Here is a 20,167-nt window from a genome sequence, read left to right as displayed (position 1 = left end):
AGAGATGCAGGTGGTCTAGGTAATGGCGATCATCGTCCGGAAACCATTGCCATGGTAACAGGCCCACCTACTTTGTACGAAGTGCTTGATTGGCTGGAGTGGCAAGGCCTGAGCTTAAAACCAGGGAGATTGGTAGGGACTGTGGCTGCTGGAGGGGGCACACTGTTCTCCACTTTGCTTCTCCAGCCCTGCTCTCTTCTAGGAGATTCTTATGCCTGCAAGTTACCAGTGGTGGTAGATGGGGGAGGCCATGTTGTTTTATCCCACCATGCTTTGGAACAAAAGTAATCTGTGCTTGGCCCCCAGAGATGCAGAGCTTGGTTCCCTATGTTGGCATTTTGATTCCCAGATATGTTATCCCATCTCTGTTTCCTGAAAAGATTATTACAGAGGGAGGATTCTCTTTTCCTAATTTATAGTTTCCTCACTGCTGACCAGCTGGGCCATAAATCAGATATAGGGCCAGCTGTTCAGCATACAAAATCAGATGAGATTAGCTGTATCCAGGGTGATGGGACTAGCTTTTTTCTACCTGTCCTTCCTCCCCTCCCATTTGCCCCTCCCTCCCTTTAATTTGTAAATCTGTGGCCTCATCACGTTTAGAGAAAACGGAAAGGTTTGAAATGATGTGGGTTGGAACTTCTCCGGAAGGTGAAACAGAAACAGGTGTTTGGCTCACTCGGAATACAATAAAGTCAGGCTGGAGTTTCCCACCTGGAGGGAAAGACCGAGGGAGAGGCAGCCATCACTTCTGCCCTCACACTTTCTCCCACCTCACGGCGTGTTCTGGGAAGAGGCAACACCCTCAGGCTTCCAGAGTCTATAAGACTGCATCTGAGCCTCCGTTTTCTGATCTGTGAAGTGGGCTGAGGGAATGGCAGAGGGCTGAGACTTCGGACCTTACCAGCTTCTTGCCCTAAAACCCTAGGACCCTGGCGGATTCATAACTAACCAAATACTCCATGCTCAGTGATGGCCACAGTTTCTTTCCAGGTCTTGCTTACAGGCTCCTAAAGGGAGCCTCCCTGAAGGTCTAGCGTACCTTGTACCAACCATCCTACAAGTAAGCGCAAGTCAAAAGTGGCTATTACCTACCGGGGTACGAACTTCAAACTTCCCTGTCGTGTTCTCAGCACTTGCCAATAGTTGTGATGCAGTCAAGTAAAAAGAATCTCCTGGTAAGTAAATGTCTAAAGAGCCGTAGGAGAGTGGAGTAAAGGTTGAACTTGCGTAAAGGGGAGATTGTGTTTCTTAGATCTGCAACAAAAGGCAATTCCTTGAATCCAAAAGCCACTCCTTTAGGTACCTGTGCGCAGACTACTCCCAGAAAGCCGAGGATGGGGCGCCGGCCTTGGCTTTCTGATGAGGACATGCTGATTGTTTCTGAAAAGGTTGATGTGAGGGAGGAGAATCCTCCCTCCTGGGGACGCTGCCTGTCTCATCTGTACTTCAAACTCTCGCTATTCGTCCTGTGCTACTGAAATAGACTCTTCCTCTGGCCTGTAATGTGTTGCTCTTTCTCGTGCCCATTTTTACCAGGAATGGGTTTTTGATGCCTGAGTAGTTGCTTTTGACAACCTGGAGCTTCTAATCAATACTTTCAAGTTTTCTTCTGGCTACAGATCTAATCGGAAGTTTAGCAGATTGATCCAGCCTAAATGTCAGATTTCCGATCTGAAGATTTATTCTGTGTTTTTTGATTCTGCCTCCCAGATTACTGTCCCCAACCCCTAATTAGCCTTAGCATGAAGAGCAAAACCTTCTAGAAACTAGTAGGGAGGAGGGGCAGCTGTCTGCTCAGTAATCAAGATACTAAATATTTAGCAGTGATGGAATGACTTTCCATAAAATTGTAAGTGTTCCAAGAACACTTTTGTTGTCACAGTGTCCAAACACTGAGCAAATAAAGAATGTGTCCTTGCCTTAACGCATCGTCCTCTGGGGCTTATACACTTTCGACCCATTAAAATGACATGCTTCTCCATCCAAGCCAATAGGGGACCTGGGTAGCACCAGGCTTGTCATCTGGGTGGCGTCTCTCTGGTGCGTAGCTATATAAAGCCAGGCAGGATGTCCCTCTGGCTCCTCCACCCTTTTCAGCTTCTGGTCTACAGAGACCAGTACCCCTCCCACTTCCTGGCGTTTCCGCTCTGCTCGTGTTAAAAGCTCCCAAATTGCTCCCTAGCCAGGCACTCAGTGATGTTCCCCCATGTTGCGAGCCCAGGGAACCAAGGCTGCAAAGCAGAGGACGATGTTCTTAAAGGCTTGGCAAGGGGGGAGGTGTGAGCATGGCACCCCCAAAGTACTGATGCTCCTGTCTGAAATTTCTCCCACACTCCCCTGTAAGAGGCAGCGTAGCAGAAGGGTGGGGCGCACGGATTTGGAATGAGACTGAAGCTGTGGCTGGGACAAGTTTTCACACAGCATAGTGCCTGGCCCGGAACAAGTCAGTGAACAGTAGCAGTTCCATAATAAGGAACTATTGCTTCCGTCAAGAAGATCATGACCTCTGTTGAATGGAGGTATGTAAACCCAAAGGAACAAACTGTTACTGATGCAGAACCCGGAGGAACAGGTCAAAGACCTCATTGTTTTCAAGTTCACCCAGAGCAGTTATAACATGCTGACACTGGGTAACACCACCTTTCACGTGTGGCCTATAGGCATTAAGACAGAGGATCTTTGGTCTAAATCAGTGTTGTCCATGAAAAATAGAGTGTGAGCCACTTAGGTAATGTTAAAATTCCCAGCAGACAGATTTGAAGATTAAAAAAAACAAGTAGAAATACTTAGGTAGTTTATCTGAAATATTATCATTTCAACATGTAATCCATATTTTAAAAATTGAGAGTTTATGTTATTTTCTTCATACTAAGTCTCCAAAATTTGGCATGTGCTTTTTTTCTGTTTTTTGTTTTGTTTTGTTTTGTTTTGTTTTGCAGTACGCGGGCCTCTCACTGTTGTGGCCTCTCCCGTTGCGGAGCACAGGCTCCGGACGCGCAGGCTCAGCGGCCATGGCTCACGGGCCCAGCCGCTCCGCAGCATGTGGGATCTTCCCGGACCGGGGCACAAACTCGTGTCCCCTGCATTAGCAGGCGGACTCTCAACCACTGCGCCACCAGGGAAGCCCTGGCATGTGTTTTGTACTTAAACACGTCTTAGTGCAGACTTTCTTCATTTCAAGTGCTCAGTTGCTACATGTAGCTACTGGTCACAGTATTGGACAGCGTACGTCTAAATCTTTGCTCTGAGCTACGCTTCTAACCAGCTGGGAAATAGTGATGTTTCCTATGGGGTTGAAAGTTCTGGGAATTTAGAGCTGCCGCCTCTCTGAGGACCTTCACCCTTTCCATCTGATTCTTAAATGTTCTTGGGATGCTCTTGCTGATAAAGGTGCAAGTTGCCTGTGTCGCTGCGTTGCAACCTCGTTGACATCGTGACCCTGAGAATAATAATATTTATATGACACACTGAATGCCCTAGGTGGGGCTGGCCGTGAGCACACCCAGCACAGTGAGGGCTGAGGCATCAGTATGTCTTGGCCCACCAGTGTCCCATGGCTCGCCAGTTGGGAAGGTCAGATCCAAGCCTGTAAGGCAATCTGCTCTATGAGTGTTATCTGGGGGAGGGGAGGCACAGGGGGAGTATCTGGGGTTGAGGCAAGCTGTTTATTGCAATCTGTGCAAACACCATTCTTGTCAATCAAGTGCTCATGCTTAAGTAACACTTCCTTCCCACAAAGAATGAGCAAGTGGCCTCAAGAGCTCAGGTGCCCAGGCTGTTACTGTCAGCGGCCCGAGTTGAGCAAAACAAGCTGCTGCAGACACTGAGCTGTGGGGCCAGCTTCTGCCGTGTGGCTAACACGGGGGCCTAGAATAGCACGGTGGCTGCTCCCAGCACAGCAGACAACAAAGCAGAAAGAGCTGGGGATCGCACAGCTGAAAGATGCGGTACACTGCCCCCGCCCCCCACAGCCCGCCTTCGACTGCGGGAAGCAAGGCTCTCAGCATCAGGAAGGATGTCCAGGCAGGTGGGAAGCCCTTCTGAGGAGGGGAAAGGGAGCTGTTGTCCCACCCTGGGCATCAGGTTCCCGTGGCTGGCACTGGGCTCTCCTTCCTCCAGGGCAATGGCTCTTAATTCTCTTTGAGATACCAATCAGAGTTCCCAAGGGAAATATATAAACACACGGGGTTTATATATCGCATGCGGTTCATGGGATGAGTCATCCTTAATCATAGACATGTACTTGGGCTCTGGACTCAGGATGACCTGAGCTCAAAAAAGACGCTGCCAACTGTTAGCCACGTGGCTTGGGCAAGTAAACTTGACCTCTCTCAGCCTTTCCTCTTCTGCAAAATGACAATAACTTCTTCATAGGGCTGCTCTGAGGTTAAATGGGGTATTGCAGAGAGCTCAGCGCAGTGGGGCCACATGGGAAGTGCTCGACAATATTCACGATCATCTCGAAGGCCTTCAGAGTGGAGCTGACCTGGGAACCTAAGATTGCTCCTCGGTAAGGTGTACTTTGAGCGCCATTAGCCTTTTGAAACATCAGATAACCAAGGAAAGGGTGGGTATGGAATGGTCGGTTAGGGCATCTTGTTAAGAGTTTAGGGAACTTTGCCCCTTTCTTTTCACATCTCAGTGAAAGGCTAAACTTCAAAGTCAGCTCTGCCATGTGGGAAGCTAAAGGTCAGTCCATCACAGCTCCCATTTTGCCCACTTTGCGCCATCACACCCTCTGCCCTGCTGTACAGCTGACTCTGGGGAAGGACATGGCATTCTGATTCATCACTACTGAGTCAACATGAATAGATTCAACCTACAGCTCTAGGACTCTGCTTCTCTTTCTTCTTGGGTCATGTCGCCTGACTTCTAAAGACTTGGATTAGCTGTCAAAACAGCCTCAGATCCTTCCTAAATAAGTGTCCAGCGGACACCACCCGTCCCAGCTACTCCACACACCTTGTGCTGCCCCTTCTCGTCTCCAGCTTCCTTCTCTGCCCTCCCTCGGAATGCCGACAGTGAGCGTTGTTGAGTAGCTAGTCCACAGTCTGAATCCAGTGAAGTCTGCTACAGCAGACGAGCCGGAGGTACAAGATGAATCACCTGGATTCTGAGGGCAGAGGTTTTACTGAAAGGAGAAATTCCACTTTCCTCTAGAGGGACTTCATGAAGGTTCAGTGATGTCTGGAATCTGGAAACACCCCAAAGACCTTTAAATAATATTTGGTTCCCTGACTGATTCACACCTCCCAACCTTCTCTAAAATCTGCCTTGCCACCAATTCTGCTCCCGAATAAAGGTCTCCTTTTCAGGAAGAAGCTGCGAATCACCTGGCTTTGCAAAATAGCCTGAAATTATTTTTTTTTAAATACTTGGCCTCACCGTCATCATCGTCTTCTTAGGAAGGCAACGTACCTGCTCTGAGCCTCCATCTTTGCACCCATACAAATCATAACTACCTGGAAGATTTACTGTGAGGGCCAAACGAAGTCCTTGTCACGGAGCCTGGCTCCGGCAGCCACTGAAGGTGCTGAAGGTGTTGTCCCCACTTACACCTCGCAGGTTTGTTAAGAGTTAGTTTGGAGGTGTTTTATAAGTTGGGAGGAGCTGTACAAATACACAGTGGTGCTATGTAAAGTTGGCCCACTGAGAAGGTCTGGCTTTCCCTGCTTTCAGAAATAGGGGAAACCTGGTTTCTGCTTCCAAAGAGCTGCCAGCCCTATGGTGAGAGGTATCTTGGCTGTTTCCGGGCTGTGTTACAAAACTCTGGAATGTTGGCTTCTGGTCTTCTCGAACTGTTGTAAATGAGATGTGTGGTTCCCTTGTCCCTACGAAAGGGGAAGGAGTGAAGGAGTGTATACTGCTCCCCCCCAATACCTCCCCCCACCTCCCGACCGGGGCAGAGAGTATGTGTGTCAGAACTGCAGCTATTGGGTCAGACTCCTCACCTCAGGCACCTCACCCGTGAACGACATAAAATAATGAAGGTTTGCACTTTTTAGAGGACATGGGATGCCTGGACCGGAAAGGAATTTTCTTTTTATTGATTTCTCAATGCATATGGCTGTGGGAAGGGAGGGAGAAGCAGAGGGTGTTGCAAAGCCTTATCAAACGTGTTTTGTTTTTTTTTTTTTTTTTTTTGCGGTATGCGGGCCTCTCACTGTTGTGGCCTCTCCCGTTGCAGAGCACAGGCTCCGGACGCGCAGGCTCAGCGGCCATGGCTCACGGGCCCAGCCGCTCCGCGGCACGTGGGATCCTCCCGGACCGGGGCACGAACCCGCGTCCCCTGCATCGGCAGGCGGACTCCCAACCACTGCGCCACCAGGGAAGCCCAAACGTGTTTTTTTTAAAGGGAGATGTTATAGGAAACCATGGCTGATCAGGAGACAGTGTGGCCTGCTAGGGCAATGGAGGCCTGGGTTCTGGGCTTCCCTCTCCTACTAAGTTGATGCCTCACCCTAGCCGGCTGCTGCACCTTTTGGGGTCTCAGGTGCCCTTGAGAATAAAGTGAAGGTTATTAGATCAGGTGATGCCCCCTCCACACCCGCACTCATACCCACATGGGTCGTCTAGCTGGGATGCTGTCAGCACTGACTTACACTTACCTAAAGCAGAAGCACCCTCCCTGGGTCTTGGCCACTCGCTGGACTTGAGCAACACCTCTCTTCTAGAACATATCATGAGTTCTAATCTGTGTTAAGTTGTCCTCCCAACGGCAGGATCACCAGAGCCAAAACGACCCCATGCAGAGTTCCTTTGAACAGTTCAGTAGTTGAGCCCGTGGAAGGCGGGGTGGCTGCTTGGAGCAGTGGGGGTCCAAGAGGGTCCCCAAACCAGCAGCCTCCACATCAACTGGAATTGCGAGAAATGCAGATTCTCAGGCCCTGACCCAGGCCCACTGAATCGGAAACTACAGCATGGGCCCAGCAATCAGTATAACAAGCTCTCCAGGAGACTGTCATGCTCACTGGAGTTTGGGAACGACTGGCTTGGAGTATCTTGCTCTCTGGCTAGTGTGGCGTCAGCAGGTGTTCAGTGGGTTGCTACTTAACACAAGCTGGCATGAATCCGATCGAGTGGAACCTCAGCCCCCAGTTCCCCTTGAACTGTATCTTCTCTAGCCACCTCTTAGAAGCCTTTTCTTTCTGGTCCTACGGTAGGACTAGGGCTCCATGGCAAGAAGTGAGCCTACAGAGTCAATGCGCCTACGACCTGGATAAGAATCTGGCCGAATAGGACCTCTCTGTCGGTGAGGCAGCCACTCCTCCACACAGAGTCGGCAGGAAGTGGTATCGGTTTCTGATTTTGATATTAGCCGCCGACCAAATGCAGTGAGAGAAGCCTAAAGCAGCATTTCCATGAGTTTCTGCAGGCCTGATACTCGGAACACGTTCAAGTATTTGAGGTCTGCTAGCAGTGAAATGAACACTGAGCAGCAAAGCAGCCCCATATGGGGGCAAAGGCACTGCGGCGGTTGTCTGTGGGCCGGGGTCAGGCCTTACCTTGACTACTAACTGACTGCATGATTCTGAGTGATTTCTTTCACCTGAAAAGGCCTCATTGGCCTCGCCTATAAAATAGAGATCACAAGGGATCTCCAGAGCCGCTTGCATCTCCAGCCAGCGTTTTTGTTTGGTGATGATGCCTTGCAGTCTTAAAGATTTTGGACTCGAGAATGGTGACGAGTGACTTTAAAATGGAAAGACAGAGGAGGATAGGCTGGACCGTGAGGCAACAGCAACCCTGCTTCTTCCAGAGCTCGCTGAGCCGTGGGTGGTGTAGGCTGTAGCCATGATTCTGCATTCTAAATCCCACCCGGCTATGCCTGTCCTTCTGTCTAGATTCTAGAGTGATTTGCCTTATTTGATTGTCTTGGAGACATTGTGATTCTGTAGGGGTCACTGGCCCCTTCTAGAAGAAGGCTCATCTCTAAAATGCAGGCCTCTGCTTATCTGAATCTTAAAGCTAGAGGCAGTTAGAGTGGTGTCTCATTTTTCTCTCCCCGCTAAACTCAAGGAGCACTTTTTTCCTCTTCCTGTCACAATCTCAAGGATTCTGCCCAAAAAGCAGGTGCAAAGCCCTGTCTAACCCCTCCGGTTTCCCTGAGGTATGGGCTTTATACAATGTTTTGCTTGTTAAACGTTAGCTTTCTGAGCTGACGACTCTCTCTCTCTCTCTCTCTCTCTTTTTTCTTCCTCTAAAGACCATTGCATAACAGTCTCCTGTTTTAAACTTTTGCCAAATCCTACACTTCTCACTGTCGGAGGTTACCACAAGTGTTTGAACAGGTAACTTCTACCTTTGAACTTCTATTGCAACAGGTTCAAAGGTTCCAGGAGAGCTGGTTAGCCACTCTCATTGGCTTCAGGTGTGGTCCTGACTCGGGCGCTGAGGAAAGGCATCATCACTAAAGGAAACGTCCGGACTCAGGAGGCTGAATGTGGTGCTGAACGAGTACAGCCAGCTGTGAGGGCCGCGTCTCCTGGACCCCGGAAGTGAGAGTATTCTTACAAGGTAAGCTGCAATAATGCTACCTGCTCCATAGCTTATATGTTTATGGGAGAGCAGAGGTAGGGTTGGTTGGGGAGAAGACAGTGGGCCGTGTGTCTATTCTCAGCCTAAGGCTCTTTCACAACATGAAATAACATTTGGTTGAATAGTAATCTCAGCTGACTTGAGTGGGAGGCAAAGAAAAAAATCAATTGAAAAGGGGGTGGAGACATGGAAGGGGCTCTGAATGTTGGCAGGAGATGGACTTGGAAGAGAGAGTTGTTAATTTCACTAAATGCAAATAAAACAGACTTAAAAGCTTTAAAGGTTATAACCAAAGCCAGGATGTGGGTCTCCTTCATCTTCCATTTAGAAATGTCTGTATCAATATGATTAGAAAGGCCATCCATCAGCTGCTGCTAACAGCCCTTCCCATTTGGAAGGGAGCAGGGAAGGGAATTCTTAACAGACTTTCTATCCCATGCTGGTGTCTGTACAAGATATGTGATGTGCATGACCTCATTGGCTCGTTACCTCCTGAAAGATAGGTGGTGTAGTTCTCATATAACAGATGAATAATGTGCCTCTGAGATGTTAAACAGAGCAGCCTGGGCTGCATAGCTAAGAGGAGGTGGGGCAGGAATTTGAGTCCTGGTCAGAATGTCACTACAGCCTGCTGCATGACGCAGAATTCTTGGGGGCTGTGAAAACCTTCCATCATTCCCTCAGATCTTGGGGGTGTCCCTCATGCATGTAGGATTGAACAGGAATGCACCCCTAGATGCTAGAGCTTTAGAATGACCCAGACTCTTCTGTACTTGAGCATTTGATCCTGGAGGAAACCATCTTCTCCTGGTCCTAAGCTCTTCGTCGGGTTGGTAAAAGAAGACAGCACCCAGGGAAGAGCCCAGTAGCATTATAATGGCTGAGACTTGACACCCACCCTGCCATCCTCTGCTCGTCGCTGAAGGGAGCTGCCCCTGTGGGAGGTGAGCTTGGAAACTAAGCAAAGCCAAGTGTTCCTCCAGCCATGAGATGAACCTGAAGATGGAAAGGCAGAGGGGGCACCCTCATCTTCCCATACTTCATCGTTCTCCCATGTCTAAAGTGGGCTCCCGTGAGGCCAAGGGACCAGCGCTTATGTTCCCTGAGATTGGGGCACAGCTCACTTTGGTTTTTATGGTTGGAGGCTTTTAGGCCCTCCTCTGTGTAGAGAAGGAATCCTGATCTAACTCTAGTAAAGAACTGAGCTTGTGCTGGAATTACCTTGATCCTTCTTAAAGGAACCAAGGCTGGGGAAAGTGCTGCTTAATTCTGGGGTGTCTGAGAGGTGGTGGGGAGGGGTGGGGGCAGGAAGGGGCAGGAGAACTTGTTCTTTCTGCCTTCAAATCTGAGAATGGAAGCCCCCATGCCCTTCTGTGGCCACAGCCGTAGGTGAATCCAGTGAGACTACTGCAGGTCCTGAGGCCCTGTAGACCAATCCCCAAGACTCTTTCAGGGCGTCTGCACATTCAAAGCAATTTTTGTAATAATACCAAGAAGTAATTTGTCTTTGCCACTGTCGTTGTCTCACGAATATACAGTGGAGTTTTCCAGAGGCTCCGAGATGCAGGATCAATCTGACAGCTAACGGCGTGTGTGCTTGTGGATTCCTGATTTTAAAATTTCCCAGTTGTAATCTGGGAGGTGAGGGAGGCAGCAAATTTGAGGTACGAAAAGGATGTGTCAGAGGAAAGGAACAATCTCCGTGGCTGTCCCTGTCGTTCCTGACGTGCTTGTTTTCTTGGCTTTATCAGCACTGCTTCGGGGACTGAGGCAGGCTCACTGGGGACTGGAGAGTGGGTGACACAGTGCACGGCCGGCCGGCAATGCTGGCCAGGCCAGGCTGGCCTCCAGGTGTCCCCACAGTCTTGGGAAGGCTGCGAGGGCCACGGTGCCCTGTGGCTGGACCTCCCTGTCCGGGGAACCCGGGGAGGGGGTCTCACCTCTCTGACACTGGTGGTCTGCAAGGGGCACCTCAGTCATCTCTGTCTGGTTTTTGGTCTTGGTTTAGCGGTCGTCAGACCAACAGGGAGAGCGTGAGCTGCGTGGATGCAGGTTGTCTTCTGTGTCAGCCCTTAGGGACTGATGGTAAAGGCTTTGAAACCGAGCCAGGAGAGCTTTAGCGGCTTTTCTCCTCCTGGTCAGAACGCTTCCACTTTCAGTTGTGAAAGAAAAACCAGGAAGTGAAGTCCCCGAGCACGTTAGAAGCCGGCCATGGCCTGACTCCTGACACGGGGCAGCTCGGACAGGGCCCTGACGGCTCAGACGGCTCAGAACCGGGCACCCTCAGCCTGCAGAGATGCTCTGAAGCCCCTGTGACCCTGGAGGGACCGGGGGTGAGGGGAGAGGCCAGGGACTCGTGCCACGAGGAAGTCAGAGCCAGGAGGCCCCATTCACTGGAAGCACCAAGAGATGCGGCCCCCTCGCAGGGTAAGGGGGCAGCTGGAGGGGGTACTTAGTGAGGGGTCTCGTGGGCATGGGGCAGAAGCCCCGGTGGCATCCTGACCCCCAGCTCTGGCGAATCTGCCGCTTGCTGTGTCACAGGCACGTGTCAGTGCTCACTTTCTCCCTGGTCTCTAAGGGACTTCTTTAAACCCTCCTCGGGCTTCCCTGGTGGCACAGTGGTTGAGAGTCCGCCTGCCGATGCAGGGGACGCGGGTTCGTGCCCCGGTCCGGGAAGATCCCACATGCCGCGGAGCGGCTGGGCCCGTGAGCCATGGCCGCTGAGCCTGCGCGTCCAGAGCCTGTGTTCCGCAACGGGAGAGGCCACAACAGTGAGAGGCCCGCGTACCGCAAAAAAAAAAAAAAAAAAAAAAAAACCCTCCCCATCAGGAGGGTGGAGGAGAAGGCAGATTGTGGAGGAGTCCTTTCTCCTGCCTCTCTTGGGGAAGGGGAACCACAACCCGGACCCCATTTTGTGGGCCTGAGCCTCTGCCTATAGCTCGCCTGTGCTGCACTGGGTGTTGTCCTCAATTTTCCTGATGGATTTTCAGCCCTTCTGAGGGGAAGAGCTGCCCGATGCATGACTAATGGAATGGTTTCTGGATGAAGTTGGATCTGTTTTAAGGAGTAGGGCCACAAGTTGAATCTAAGATGAACTTGACCTTCAAGGAGTGAGTGTTGGAAAGGGACTCCATAGTTGGGGCTTACTACCTTCTCTGGGTATCCATCTTGTTGGTGATTTGAAAAGTAGGATTGGATCTGTAGCTCCAGTTTGTAGATAATTGGTATTCTCTAACAGAGGCAGTCTTAAAAAATAATAGAATTAAATTAAACTAAATTTAATTTAATTTAAAAATAAAAGATTGGTTCAGTTAAAAAAAAAAAAGGAATAATTGGTTTTGGTGATCCCTCCCTCTGTATTCCAGCGTGAGAGTTACTTTATGGTTGTCCCCTCCAATGGACAAGTATTTGAGGTGAACACAGAATAATCTTGGAAGACACTTGGTATAAAATCTTGTAGGCATCACTTGTACGCTTGGCACAATAAAAGGGACAAAAACTGAAATAAAACAGGAGTCCCAAACACTTATAGAAGAGGCAGGCAATAGAGCGAAGTAAAGTAGGTGATATGTAACAAGATGCAGGTGAGAGGCGAAATGCAAGGCAGGTGCTCCCAGATAAACATACTCCAACTTGACGGGGTCTCTTCAAACATTATCCAGACCAAACAGGATGCTTCAGCCGAGCATTTGTTGAGGTCCTGACCTGAAATAGTCTTTTCTCCCAACTTTTAGTCTAACTCTCTGGGGGCAATGACACCTAAAATAATATCAGTGTATCATTGAGTGCCTAGGCCCTAAACCCACAGATGCTAGAGGGAGGCTGTGGGTCCAGAAAGGAGAAAGGAAGGAAACTATGGGGGAGGGGGAAGAGGAAGCTAGTTACGCACCAGCTCAAAGTGGGTACTCTGCCATTTCATTAAGACAGTATGAGGAGATGGGTGGTTAAGAGAGGTGAAGCCACCTTCCCAAGATCGCAAAGCAGCCAGCTGTCAACTGGAAGAGAAGCTGCAGTTGGTGTGATGTTAAAAACCGTGTTCCATCCACTCCTGTGTAGAATTAACCTCTCTCTGGATTTCCTAGAAATTTTCATTTTTAAAAAGATCCTTATGTATGGTGACCCGGGCAGATATTGACTTCACATATTTATTAGAGACTTTTCAGGTTGACATTTTTCTAGAATGTAAATATTACAGCTACCATTCTTTGAATATTTAGTGTGGGGCAGTGCTGTGCTTACTGTTCGTTTTGTTTTAATTTATTTATTTAATTAATTTATTTTTGGCTGCATTGGGCCCTCGTTGTGTGTGGGCTTTCTCTAGTTGCAGCGAGCAGGGGCTACTCTTTGTCGTGGTGCACGGGCTTCTCATTGCAATGGCTTCTCTTGCGGAGCGTGGGCTTCAGTAGTTGTGGCACGTGGGCTCAGTAGTTGTGGCTCGTGGGCTCTAGAGCCCAGGCTCAGTAGTTGTGGCGCACGGGCTTAGTTGCTCCGTGGCACGTGGGACTTTCCCGGGCCAGGGCCCCAACCTATGTCCCCTGCATTGGCAGGTGGATTCTTAACCACTGCACCTCCAGTGAAACCCCTGTGCTTACTCATTTATGGGGCTTTTATCTTTTGATCTTCAAAGCAGTCCTATGAGGTAGGTATGTTTTTTTGTAGACAGGGGAACCAAGACTTAGAAATAAACTGGACACAGTATGAAGAGATTGCAGCTGGCATTTGAACTCTGGCTCATTTAGTTCTGACGGCAAACTCTGCCTCCATTTCTGATGAGTCTAGTTTAGTGCATGGACCAGAGAATTAGAAACTGGGAGAAACTTTTTTCTTGCAAATCCTCCCACTTTCAAATCCATAGAAATGGAAAGCAGATGCATCCTTGGTTGCCAGGGATTGGGAGGAAAGAGGAATGGGGAGTAACTGCTTAATGGGTACAGGATTTCCTTTGGGGATGATGAAAGTGTTTTGAAACTAGATAGAGGTGGTGGTTGCACAACATTGTGAATGTACCAAATGCCGTTGAATTGTTCACTTTAAAGTGGTTAATTTTATGTTACGTGAATTGCACCTCAGAAAAAAAAAAACCCTCCCACCTCTAGGCAGGTGAATTCCTAAACCAGGACTTGGAGATATTTTTAGAAATCAGGAAGGAGGTTTCTGTTTCTGTCTGTCTCACATGCCTGGCCAGCAGATGAACTGACCCTCATTTGGAGTGTGACCTCAGGTGACTCGTGTCCGGAGGCACCCTACGGGGGTGACATGTCCCCAGCAGCCCTGAGGTCAGCCGTCGCTGCTCTCGCCGCACTCTGCTCTAAACACATCCCGGTCTCTTTCTCCCCCATGTGACCGTGCACCATGAGATCAGAAATGTACTCTCTCGTTCTTCCCCTAGCACAGAGCCTGGTATTTTCAGGCTCTTAATTCATGTCATTAGAATAAATATGAGTTTTGGAGTTTGGAAGGTCAGGCAGCCCTTGTACTGCTGTGGTGAGGCCATGGTACCAACCCTCTGTGGGGAAGCTTGTTGTAGATCTCTGGGTCTCCATGGGTCCCTCTACTCTAAGAGTTGTGAGGTTGTGAGTGGCTTGTGGGAGGATGCAGGGGTGAGGTAGGGCTGAGGGAGATGGCAGGGTCAGAGCTTAGAGGTGGACCATGTGATCCCCAGCTAGAAATCCTCTGTTTAAATAGAAATGAGGAGTTGTTAAGACCTTTGTATGTAAGTCGAAGGACAGTTATACTACAAAGATCATGACCATCTCTTCTCTTTGGGGACATCTCGAAACAGAACACCTGATATTGACAAGGAGTTAGAAACTGACTTAAGTGGAAGAGGGAAAAAGAGAGCTCATCCTCACTGAGGGCTTCCTATGTGCTGGACAGCATACTGGAAAGTCTACCCATAGTATCCCTTTTAAGTAGAGATAATTACCTACCCCTTCTGGTGTGCAGTGGAGGGAAGCTGATGCTCAGTGACATTAAGTAACTGTCCCAGGGCCACATATCTGGTAAGTGGTAGTTCTGTTGCTCTGGTACCTGGAAAGGCAATGGCCTTAAACGTTTGCCACTGGAAATGAGACTATTGGGAATAAAGTTTCTTGTTTACACACTGAATCTGGTGACCCCTGACTTGCCCGACCAGGTAGTGAGTGGGCTGATTCTGCAGAGACCTCTTTCACAGCCTCCTGCGTCAGCCTGTCTTTACCCTGGCCTGGGTGATGGGGCACTAGCACTTTGTCCAGCCTATCTTTATACAGGCTCTTATCAACTCCAGCGGATTGTACTGGTTCTCCTGACCTCAGCACTCTCATGATTCACTTGGTCAGCAATAGGCTTGGAAGGCCTTTGGGAATGTTTACTGAGACAAGGACTTCCTCAGGGTAGAGCTGCTGGACTCTGACTTGTTGGAAGCACAGTAGTACATCAAGGTTGACTAAGTCGATCTAAGATCCAGTGGGACTTGTCACTGCCTGTCACCAGCCTATGAGTGGCTCAGCAATTATCCTGTGTGATCTTCATGGACTGAGTTAAGAGGATTTTGGCATTTGACTTAATGAAGGCTTTCCTGATCAATCCCACCCCACCAAGGCCTGGCACCCCAAGGCTCTCTGGTGTTTGTGAACCAAACACCAGCTGTGTAGTGTCTATACCAGGCCCCAGACACTGTCTTACTCAGACCTTTGGAAGCTTTGTCTTTTTTCCCTTTCAACTAAAATTGGTCCTCTATCTCCATCAGACATGTCCCTTCACCATTTCCCTTCACGCTTGTCCCACTTTGGTGCCTCTAACCATGCTGCACCTCTCACCCCACAGTCGGGTATTCCTCTTCCTCTCTTCTACTTAGGTTTATCCAACCTAATATGGTGACTGCTCTCTCCATGGAAAAGTAGATGGAGAGACACAGACAACAATGGAGAAAGGTAGTTTGGTGACAGTGACCCTGGCTGGAATCATAGTTGGGGTCTTACCAGCCATTGGCTTGGTGGGGTGGTCATCCTTGATGGACCCTGGACATAAGACTATTGTCGATACAGCCAGGGGATCAAGGACCACACGTCCTTGAGGGTCTGGTGCCCCTTAGACCACCTCCACCTCCTCCAGTCTACACTGGCCTCTCCCTTCTTCACATTCATTAGCTCATCTTGCACGCTGAATCCTTGTATAGGTGATTTTAGTGTTCGATGGACCCATAAGTCCCCAGAGGGCAGGAGCTGTGCCTTCTAAGTGTTTGGTCCTTTGCACACAGCACGGTGCTGGGCATACGCTGAGTCTAAGATCTTGGTTTGCCTCATTCAAGGGAAACTATACGTAAATTTAAAGTGCAGAGGGTAAACGTATCCCTTGCCACATACATCCTTTCTCCAGTATGTATGGAGCAGATGCTCCCAAAGCTGGGGTACATTCCACAGAGCATTTGTTTCCTGCCTGGGGAATTGGCTTTATCCCCTACTGGACTATGAACTCTGAGTGTAGTTTCCCCATGCTGGACACACTGCCCGGCACATAGTAGGTGCTCATATATTCGAATGCTTGTAGGATGAGTGAACCTTGACCTCACTCGGGTCGGGTTGCTTAGTGCTGCCCTTGCTATAGCAGGAAGTCCAGCTGTGGCATTTCTGAGGAGGGCTCAGCGGCTCTCCCCACCCCCCCGACCCCCACTGTGTGTAGGCGCACATCGTGTCATCGCGGGATTGAGTTTTGCAACCTGTTTCCTCAGTAGACTCCCCTCCCTAGGTGCCTTTCTCTGATCTTGTGCTAATGGTGAGTGAAAGGGGAGGGTGACTTGTTGGCACTCGGTGGGTCCCCACCGTATCTCGGGCACAGTGCTGCATTAAGATAGCCTCTGCCTGGGAGTGCTCACAACTCAGGCTGTCAGCTGAGCCCCAGGAACCCCCGAGACCCAAACCCAAGGAAACAGCTGATCCGACTCCAACAGCTTTTCCTGTGCTATTCGGTAGCAAAGATATCACCAGTGGATAAGCATCGAAACCCTGAGGGTTTATTTACGGTTATGTTTGTTGGTGGGTCAGGGAACTTTCCCAAGCCTCGCCCTCACCTTCTCTCTGCCAGCCGCCTGACAAACTGGAACTGCTGGGTGTGGCCTAGGAATTGGGCTAGGAAAAACAAAATGTGGGAGATTAGTATCTCTTCCCTGTTTTTTTGGCTTTTATTTTTAAAGATTTTTTGATGTGGACCATTTCTAAAGACTTTTTTGAATTTGTTACCACATTGCTTCTGTTTTGTGTTTTGCTTTTTGGCCCTGAGGCCTGTGAGATCTTAGCTCCCTGACCAGGAATTGAACCTGCACCCCCTGCATTGGAAGGTGAAGTCTTAACCACTAGACCGCCAGGGAAGTCCCTCTGTTTCCTGTTTTAGTTATTTAAGCACTCACACAATCTTTCCGGGGTGTGGAAATGACTGCTTCGCCACCCTTGGGGTTTTAACAGGGATTCCCTTTGATAATGCTGTCTTCCTGCTTGGCCACACGTGAATGACCCCGTGGAGGTGACAAGGAGGCCCTTTCCCATCTGCCTGGGGACATCCCATGGGGTGTGTGCTTCAGAGCATGCTGGGTGCCAGGCCCCCAGGGGAGGAGAGCCACTCAGGCCTGGGAATCCGGCCCTGCTTGGTGGAGAAGGCTAGTGCCAGGCGGTGGCCTGAGCACCCAGGTGCTGGTGAGTGGCTGAGAAGTTATCTCGTAGGTTGGGATGTTACACCAGCCTCTGTTCTCAGCAACTGCTGAGAATGTTGAAAGATGCACTTTCGGGTCCCCTTTGGCCCCATGACTCAACCTTCACCTTTGGTTTCTTATCCACTAAGGGGAATGAATGAAAAACGTTTCCACCCTCAGAGCTGCCATCCAGACTGGCCGGTAATGTGGGTGCAGGGAAAAGGCTACTGATGGAATGTAGCTCTAGTGGTGGGAGAGCTGCACTTCTAGAAATGAGGATGAGGCTGTATTCTCAGGTGTAGTCACATGAAATGCCACCAACCAAGGTAGAACTTTCTAAGTCAGCTGCCTTAGTCAGAAGTGGGATAATTCAGAGTTGTTCATTTTACCTTTTTTTTAAAAAAGCATGCATATTACAGATTAAATGATACATCCTCTCAAGTGTTACTGTCCCAATGATACCTACTGTAACCTCCCTAATTAAAATTCACCCCCTGCTGTACACTCAATCCTCTTTCCCTAATATAGTTTTTATTCCACAGTATTCTATAATCTAGTTCTTGTTCAGGCTTGTCGCCAAACTCCCAATGAAATCCAACCCCACAAGAGCAGGGTTTCACTGCTATATCCCAGCACCTGGAATGATACCGATGGTATACAGTCAAGCCCTTAAATATCTTTGGCTGAATGACTGAATACTCAAAACTTCTGGACAATCCATTCATAATTTCTCCTCTTCAGTCTGTCTTTTCCTATGAGGATTATTCTTTCAGAAACACAAAAGCATACACTACACTGTCCAAGCGGTTTTTTCCTTTCTACTTGGTAGTATTTCACATAGTTCTTTCCTTATCAGACCTGCTTTATTCTCCTTACTACCTGCCAAGAATTCCATTGTGTGTAAGTGCTATAATGTATCTGGTTACTCTCCTATCAAGGAAGGCTTTCCTGGTTTCTGACATTATCAGCAATCCTATAGATTAATGATGATGAACAGAATAGCTCATACCTGAGCCCATGTGTCAGGCATTGTTCTAAGCACCGTACAGGTACATGAACTCCTTTAATCACGGTGACAGCCTTATGGGGGAGATACTAGTATTGCCATTTTACAGATGAGGAAACACACAGAAGTTATCTACCCTAGGTCACAAAGCTGACCACAGACAAGGATTGAGCGCAGTATGACTCAGAGTCCATATTCCTAGCGGGTGCCTCAAACAGCCATTTAAAGTGATGCACTTTTTATTGAACTGATGTCTTTCTATGGAATAAATTACTAGTAGAGTCATTAGGTCAAAGGGAACACATTTTAAATTGTGGTAGCGGGCAATGGGCACATCCCTACGGAGGCTGCCCCAAGTTTACGTCTTCGTGATTGATAGTGCATTTTATACTGTTTCATCATCGCTAATCTAAATGATGGGGAAAAGGCATTTCATTTAAATTTGCATTTTAAGAAACTATAAGTGAAGTTGAATGCCTCTCCCTGGTTTTAAGTAACCTGTTTGTTTTGCCATGAACTGTCTGGTCATGCCCTCTGCCCTTGGTTTTACTGGGTTGTATTTTGTTTTTCATTGACTTCTACTCATTTCTACTGAGGAAATGAGCTCTTTGCCTATCTGGAATATTTGATATTTTTCCCAATTTATCTTTGACTTTGTCTCTGGTATCTGTTCTGCAGGGCAAATATAAAGTTTTGTGTAGTCAAAGTTGCCAACATTTTCCTTTTATAGGTTCTAGGTTTTGTGTCTGTCTTGAGTCTTCCCCATGCGAAGATTATAAAAAACAATTCTCTCATACTTTTTATCCTCAAACACTCTCATGGTTTTCAATGTTTTATATTTAGTCTTTGATCCATCTCCAATGTATTTTTGTTTTAGGGGTAAGACAGTAATCAACTTTCGGTATTCTCACTGAATGGCTAGTCACTCGTCGCAACACATTGATTGTAAGTGAAAAAAATCTATCTTGATTTAGACTGCAGTTTAGTATATGATAATAGCATCCACTGGGAGTATTTCAGGATTATCTCATCACATAGATTTGTCTATTTATGACCAATAGAAAACTTCTATAGCTCCACAGTAAGCAAATTTGGTAACATTTGGGTAACCTCTCTGCTACCCACCCAATTCCTGTTACTTTTCAAAAACTTTCTATTTTTGTAAGTTTTATTTTCCTGGGTGAACTTTAACTTTTTAATTTCCCAAGAAAATCCTGTTGGTCTTTACTAGGGTTGCATTAAATGTATAAATTTATTTAGGGAGATTGGACCCCTTAACTGTTTCAAGTATGTCTTTCCATTATTCAAGCCTTTTTATGTCCCGCGGATGTGAACTTTTTAAATGTAGGTTTTACACATTTATTCTTTTTTTTTTTTTATAAATTTATTTAATTAATTTATTTATTTCTGGCTCTGTTGGGTCTTCGTTGCTGCACGCGGGCTCCCTCTAGTTGTGGCGAGCGGGGGCCACTCTTCTTTGCGGTGCGTGTGCTTCTCATTGCGGTGGCTTCTCTCGTTGCAGAGCACGGGCTCTGGGTGCGTGGGCTCAGCAGCACGTGGGAGCTTCCCAGACCAGGGCTCAAACCCGTGTCCTCTGCATTGGCAGGTGGACTCCCAACCACTGCACCACCATTTATTCTTATACACTATTGGGAATGGCACCTTTCCCATTATTTTCGAATTAGTTATTTGCACAAAATATAGGAAAGCTATCGACTTTCTGGCTACTGATTTGGTAACTGGCCACCTAACTGAAATATCTCATGGTTTCTAATTGCCTCTTATTTCTTTAGAGAGATTTTAGGATTCCCTTCTCAGCAATTTTTTTTAATTGGGAAATATGACAATAAATTTTATCTTAGATATAACTGAATGTTGGCCCTTTCTGACTCATTTAAGATAACATGGGTAGCTGAGGTTTACCCTCCTTAGGAACCAATGCTTTTCCATTTTTT

General features: G+C 48.1%; 1 protein-coding gene across 3 annotated transcripts in view; it reads left to right on the top strand.

The window, feature by feature from the left end:
- The first annotated feature begins 4,417 nt into the window (after positions 1 to 4,417).
- ACSL5 (acyl-CoA synthetase long chain family member 5) overlaps positions 4,418 to 20,167 on the top strand; it is a 49,258-nt gene continuing 33,508 nt past the window's right edge. The window contains exons 1-2 of one of the 3 annotated variants that reach the window (XM_060034067.1): positions 4,418 to 4,513; positions 8,328 to 8,520. The gene's annotated coding sequence lies outside the window, so the exon portion shown is untranslated. Of the gene's footprint in view, positions 4,514 to 8,327; positions 8,521 to 10,712; positions 10,969 to 19,087; positions 19,158 to 20,167 lie in introns of those variants that run through there. The other 2 variants (XM_060034069.1, XM_060034068.1) reach the window with 2 other exon arrangements.

Source organism: Delphinus delphis, chromosome 16, assembly GCF_949987515.2.
Source record: "Delphinus delphis chromosome 16, mDelDel1.2, whole genome shotgun sequence".
Lineage (NCBI taxonomy): Eukaryota > Metazoa > Chordata > Mammalia > Artiodactyla > Delphinidae > Delphinus > Delphinus delphis.
This window is presented reverse-complemented; position numbering and strand designations above follow the sequence as displayed.